The sequence below is a fragment of the Ictidomys tridecemlineatus genome, chromosome 12 (genome assembly GCF_052094955.1).
Source record: "Ictidomys tridecemlineatus isolate mIctTri1 chromosome 12, mIctTri1.hap1, whole genome shotgun sequence".
NCBI classification, from domain to species: Eukaryota; Metazoa; Chordata; class Mammalia; order Rodentia; family Sciuridae; genus Ictidomys; species Ictidomys tridecemlineatus.
The window spans coordinates 11,029,029-11,035,619 of NC_135488.1; the positions used below are offsets into that span (position 1 = coordinate 11,029,029).

The following is a 6,591-nucleotide window of genomic DNA, read 5'->3' on the forward strand; positions in this document are numbered from 1 at the left end:
TCTCACCTTCCACTGGAGCCCAGACCATGTGGAGAGGACTGTTGTCCACGCACCAGCAAGCAGCTGCCCCTCCACAGCCCCTTCTGGGCCGGTAATTCTCAAACCCCATCTTCCCAAGCAGGGGCACTGGTGGCATCCGGGCTGTTTGCTGCCAATCTAGAGAGTAATGGAGTGGAAAAGCCACTTTCTCTAACGATGCCTTGTCTGCGCCTCTATCCTCAGGCTGGAAGAGGCTTCCGGAACATGCTGAGGAGGAGGGGGATGTGTCACTAACTGAGCAGCCTGATGCGGGACAGACATCTCCCAGTGCCTGGTGAGGTCTGCGGTTCGGCCCAGTCCCTGAGTCAGTCTTCGGGGCGAGGTGTGCGTGTGTGGTCTTGCTCAGCCTCCGCAAGGCCAGAGGGCTTTGCAGTGACATCCCCGCTGGGTCTAATGTTCCAAATGTTTGTCACCAATACAGCGGGCTCTGGAGCGGAGGGTGGCCATGCCCACAGGGCCAGCAACAGTCGCTTTTCCTGGACTGAGAGCCATCCCAGGGGTCAGAGTGGAACCCTGTGTTGGGGTGAGTGGAGCTAGGCGGGGCCTGGCTGTCTGCCAACGATCGGTGTGGCTGAGGGACCGCCTGCTGATGTGCAAGAGGGCTGTCCAGGTCTCTTGGCGGGAAAGAGACTGTGGTGGGGTCAGCTGTGGCCTGGCTGGGGTCATGGCCTCTTTAGGTGCACTGTGGAGGACACCCCAGGGACAAGCACCTCCCACCCCACTCACACCCTGCTCCCTGAGTCTGTTACAGAGCGGGACCCTGATGGCAGTGTGTGCCCAGGGCAGGGCCAGCCACTCTGCCAGCTGCTGGGTGGGGGCTCCCCAGTGCTCGGTTAAGCTGGCCCAGGTTCACCTTGGACGTGGGCTCATTCACCCCTCCTGGCACACACTGCCACCGCAGTGCGACACCTCCTCCTTGCCAACAAGACTGGTGGGGACATCGCGTGGTAAATGGGACCCACGGAAGGCTCTGCTTTTCAAGAGCAGCTATGGCCAACGGTGGTAAGCTGAAGTGACTTGGAGGGACATCTGGCAAACTCTGAAGGAGGGGCTGAACCTCTGGCTCACACTTTTACCTTCTTTACCTTCCCAAGCCCTACCTGGGATGCAGAGGGGAGGCAGGAGATGGAGCAAGGAGACCATCACCATGAGGTGGCAGGTCTGCGAGGGAAGTGGTGTGTCGAGAGCCTGAGCTGCAGGACAGGAAGGTCAGGGCCCTGTGACGTCGTGGGTTGGGATCAAAAGTCTGAACGGGGAGATGCCCCTCGGTGCTGTGCTGTCCCCGAGGTCCCTGTGGTCCCCCGCCTGCCTCTCCGAGCTCCACACCCACTCCTGGCGGTTTCCGCATCGGGCAGGAATTCCAGGTCCCCCCCCACGCCCCCACCCTCATCTTCAGGGAAACTTCACTGAAGGAGGAGGTCAATGCTGAGTCCCACGGGACTGTGGCATCTGGCCTGGGGGCACCTGAAGAGGCCCTGGAGAGGGCAGGGAGCCCCCAGGTCTGAGCAGATTGTAGAAACTCACTCAGGCCACAGCTCCCGAAGGAGTGGCGGGTCCCCTTATTCAGGGGACATGAAGCAAGGAGAGCGATTGGGACACTCCCCTCTGCCTCCCCTCCCCTCCCCCAGGGCAGCCCAGCTGAAGGACAGGAGAGGTCAGCACAGGGGTTTGTCCCCAGCAAAAGCAGCTCACAGCATCGGGGAGAGTTGGTGCCACTTGCGTGTTGGGGGTGGGGAACGAAGCGAGTCCCCCGTCCTGTCCCACTGCTTACCAGCTGCCATCTCAGAGGGTCACCTCACGGGCCACGATTCCCTCCGGGAAGCGGGAGGAAATCACTGCTGCCCCTCGTCGCCCCCGGGAAGGGTCCAGGACACCCTGGGTCGCCTGACCCCGGGAAGCCCGAGTCCCCGCCTAGAACCCGCCAAGTCTCTGCAGACTTGAGATCCTCTCCAGGTGACTCTGATGCCTCACGCACGGTCCAGGTCTCCTAAGGAGCTGGCAGCCATGCTGTCAGGAAAGGCCTCGGCACGTGCTCAGTCCACAGCTGGGCGAGTCTGAGAGGGACCGGCCTTGGTGGGGAAGGCCCCCGTCAAGGAACTGTGGCCCTCTCCTGTCACCATGGCTGACAGGCAGCACCCAGGGACACACCCAGATGGGACAGTGCTTGGCATCCTGTGCCTGGACGCCAGGTCTGACTGCTGCTGGAGCAGGCCAGGGTCACGCAGCTTCAGCCACACAGTGCCTCAGGTGATGGCCCGTCTGGGACGGACCCCGGGGGAGGCTCCGGTCACCCTGGACATGCTGCCTGGGGCTGCTGCCTCCCTTGACTTCTCAGAACATCCCTCCATGGCCCGTAGGTCTGCAGTGACCCTGTGTTTTGGAGGTGGTCCGTGTTGGGAGCTTGGTCCTGGGGTGGCTCTGTGGCCCCTGGAACCCAAGAAGCAGAGTCTGGTGAGAGGTCACCGGGGAGGCTGGCTTGGAGGGGTCAGGAGCTCTGGCGGGCCCCCCGTTCTTTGGCTTCCTGTCTCACCCTGTGCTGTCCCCACACTCAAGTTCCATCCATGACACTGTTCACTGCAGGTGGATGGGGTCAAGGTGGCCCTCGCCGGAGCTGGCCCCCTGCTGTTTGGACGTTTGGCCTCTGAACCTGGAGCAGCGTAAACCTCTCTTCCCCACAACACCGGGCCTCGGGCGTGGCACGTGGAGATGCAGAACAGACGGACACGGGCCACCTTGGCTCTCTGAGGCCACTGTAACTCAATCCCCTGGGGCGGCTCGGCCATCGGCTGCTTATCTTCTCCCAGACCTGGGGGCCCAGGAGCAGGCCTGGCAGGTGGGCTCCTCCGCAGCCCTGACCTTGGCATCCAAATGGTCTCTTCTCAGGGGTCCTCGGTGGTCTGGCCTCTGCAGGGGACCCCAGTGTGTCCTCCTCTGGTGATGAGGCCACACCCTGCCCATGAGGGCCCTGCCCTTCCTTCAGCCTGGGTAATCTCCTCAGGGACCCTGTCTCCAGGTGCAGTCCACAGCCCAGGGCTTCACAGACGGAAGTCAGGGAGCGTGAGTGCGGTCCAGAGCCCTGACCCGTCCACCACGCTCTCCTGCAGCGAAGCCTCAGCACCACAGAGATTCCAGCCACAGGGGTCTGAAGCCTAGTGAGAGCCACAGGAGACTTGCACTCCTGTTGACCAGAGCCAGGAGGTGGACACCACCAGAGTGTCCACAGGTGGGTGGCCAGGTGGGCCGCACGTGGTCCCTGCCTGTGGTGGAGTGTTATCCGACCCAGGCTGCGGCGTGGATAGACTTGAAGACTCACTGAGCGAACGAAACCAGACAGAAGCTGCAGATGATGACATGGTCGAGGCCACCTGATCCCAGGGGGTTGGCAGGGACGGGGGAGGTGGCTGGGGGACAGCGGGGGGTAGTAGGTACAGCTTCTCTTGGCAGTGATTTCCATGGTTGGCTTTGGTGCCGGCCACACCTAACTGTGGATGGAAAGTCTGCTCCATGTGTTGAATGGCGTGTCTAACGGGGAATCTCAGAGAGTGGGTCAGACTCCATGAGGCTGCAGGGAATCACGCAGGTGTGGAGACCCCCACGCCTCGGGAGATGAGCCCGGATTCCAGCAGCACCGCTCCACTGTGGCCGACCTGGAGGAGGGCCACGCGGTCCTGTGATGCAGAGCCAGGCGGGGCACGGCCATCGTCCCAAAGCCACCACGCCACTCAGCCGCTCCCAGCTACGTGCACGAGGGAGGCCGAGTGTTCTCCACGTCCTTCCACCCGGATGACACATGGCAGAAGGTTGAAGGAAGCAGCATAGAGGAGCCCAGAGCCCCGCACGGCCTCTTTCCAATTTGGAAATGTTATTTTCAATAAAAACCGTCATTTGAGAACATGGATAAAAAACAGAAGAACAAGGAACAAGCGGAGCCTCCCAGGCTGGGCACGGGCTGGGGCGAAGTGGGCAGGCCTCGGGCCCCAGGCCAGCTGCAAAAGGCGGGCGAGCACTTGTGACGGTGACGGCGATGGTATTAGCACAAGCTGATCCCATCAAACTAGCCACTGTATGGGGCCACCGACCCCCCGGCACCCGGTGAAGCAGGAATATCACCATCCTGGGAGCCAGAGTCGGCCACTGCTGTCCAGACTCTGCCCTTGAGAGGCCCCGGGCAGGAGGCACAGCCTCTTGCCTCCACGGCTCTGGCCTGTGTCCTCCTCGGGGGCAGGTCCTGGGCAGGATGTGGAGCTGGTGCCAAGGCTTCGCAGTGACTGTGGAGGGGACATCCGCCCCGTTCTCATGCTTCCCGGTGGGCGCCCAGAGCTGAGGCGCAGGTCTCGGGGACTGGTTAGGGATGCGCATGCCCCTCCCGGGGACACCTGGAGCACCTCTGAGGGTGGCCAGAGGCGTGGCAGGGCCCAGCCAGTGGGGTCGGATCTGGACACCTCCTCTTCTGACCCAGTTCGGGCAGGACGCATCCCCGTGGGGTGGGAGTTACAGCCCCGCGGCGGCCTCCGTGCCCTGCTGCTCAGGAGGAGGCCAGGGTTGCCCCGTGGGGGCCTCTGAACCCTGTATGGCCACGGGGTGGGGCCCCGAGGGACTGAGGGTCCCCAGCACTGGGAGCGCACCATGCTGGGGAGGCTGTGACCAGGGGTTCACCTGCCAACACCTGAACACTGAGGGCTGAAGCTCATCGAAGTCACAGCTGACCCAGTGCTGGGGACCGAGGGGAGGACAGGGTGACCAATCAGCAAAGCTGGAAAGACAGTGATCCCCGGAGGAGAGTGTGAAGTGGGACCCCGCCTCGCACCGCTGGCAGCCGTGGAGCGCCCTCAGACCGCAGGCCCTGCCCGGGGGACAGGTCCTGAACTAACCACACTGGGCACTGACAGAAGAGGAAAGCCGATATGTCGGCCGCAGTAAGATTGATGTCAGAGTCCCTTCCAGAGAGGGAAGACAGGCCACAGCTCGGGAGGTGGCCCCAACACAGAATGGAGGAGCAGCGGCCCCGAGGGCCAGGAGACCCCCAAGGAGCAGCCCACAGAAGCTCAGGAGCAGGCACTGCACGGGGGACCCCAGGCCCGCAAGTAATCAGGTAGAGTGGAGCACAACCGGATCGCAGGCACCGAGACAGACGGCCTGCAGCACGAGATTCCTTACCTAATAAAAGCTGCACAGGAAACAAGATTCCGCGTGTGCTTGGGCATCCCAGGGACACCAGGCCACCACTTTTAAGGAAGGAGAGAGAAGCACAGAATCCCGGGAAGTGTGGAGGGGCCTGCAAGTGGCCGCTCTGGGCGTGGAGTGCCCGGACTCCTGGGAGGGCCCCGTGCCTCACAGCAGCAGTGACAGCAGTTACGAAGAGGAACAGGCATGGGTGGTAGGTCCCCCAACCAGAGGAAAGGTTAATGACACTGAGCAACCAAGGTTGGCAGAAGGAGGAACTCGGAAGGAGGGGTGCGGGGCTGCAGGGCGCGCGGGGCTGCCGGGTCGCGGTCCCCTCATCTGCATTCCCTCTGCGCCCTGAGCCGAGGCAGCACCGTGTAGAGAGCCCCCGGCTGCAGGTAAAGGTCACGCTGTCCTCCCATGTAGAGACTCCGTGTGAGGGTTTTCTGAAGCTCAGGAACCCCGGTGTGCTGCAGTGCACCCCTCGCTAACCGGAGCCCAAGCCAGGCCCTCCGGCAGCCGAGGCCTGCTCAGGAAGGGGCTTCTCCAGGGCAAGGAGGCCAGCAGACAGCTGCCCATGCGGCCATGGCACCCGGTCAGGGATTCGCAGAGCTTCCTGCAGGCCTGTCTTTTCCCCTTTGTTCAGCACCCAGACTCCTGGGAAACCCCAGGTCATTCTCTCAGGGCCCCTGGGACACTGCCACCCTGAGCCTGCCCCAGACGGGAAGGGGCGGAGGCGGGGGATTGAGGGTCCCTCCGCGGCGGCTCTCCCTGGTGAGCGCACAGGAGGGCAGAGAGCACAGCCCATCCCACCCGCTCCTCCCGGCCTTTCCTTGCTCTGGGTTCCCCCTTATTTCCCGCAGCTCGGCCAGGACGGTCCTCTGAGGTGGGCATCTGGCGATCCCCTCCCGGCCAGCCTGCCCAGCAGCTTCCCACGCGCCCAGCGAGAAGTGGAAGCTGACCTTCAGCAGCGGGAGGAGGACGCAGCCTGGGGCTGGGCCTGGTGGCGGGAGCTCACGGCTCTTTCCACACTTAACACTTGCCCTCCAAGGAGGGGCTCCCGCAGTGGGGCAGACAGGGTGACCGCCTCCCAAGAAGAGCAGCGTGGAATGGACAGGCGGCCCAGCCCCAAGATGGTCCTGGGCGTCCTGGGTCCCAGGGCCACTGTTGCTGGGACCCTGCAGAGCTCCGGCCAGGCCTCACCCGGTGGGAGGTGAGAGGCAGGAGAAGGCTCCTCTGCACCAGGCCCCAGGTCCCCCGAGGTCACGGTCACTGCCGTCATTCCTGCCTTCAGCGCCCTCTGAGCGGCGGCCCTGCCCCCCAGGGTTTCAAGAGGGCTTCTCCGGGGGACACACTGCTCCCTGGGACCAAGGCGCCACCTTTGAAATG

General features: G+C 63.4%; 1 long non-coding RNA gene across 4 annotated transcripts; it reads left to right on the plus strand.

Moving 5' to 3' along the window:
* LOC144369024 (uncharacterized) lies at window positions 1-3,394 on the plus strand. Of its 4 annotated transcripts, none has more exons than XR_013428434.1 (5): window positions 1-91; window positions 223-1,041; window positions 1,134-2,286; window positions 2,397-2,490; window positions 2,620-3,394. It is a non-coding gene; the product is annotated as an uncharacterized LOC144369024 (long non-coding RNA). The 4 variants fall into 4 exon arrangements; XR_013428436.1 differs by having other exon boundaries at window positions 1,134-1,247; window positions 1,668-2,490; XR_013428435.1 differs by having other exon boundaries at window positions 1,134-1,247; window positions 2,169-2,490.
* Window positions 3,395-6,591: the final 3,197 nt, after the last annotated feature.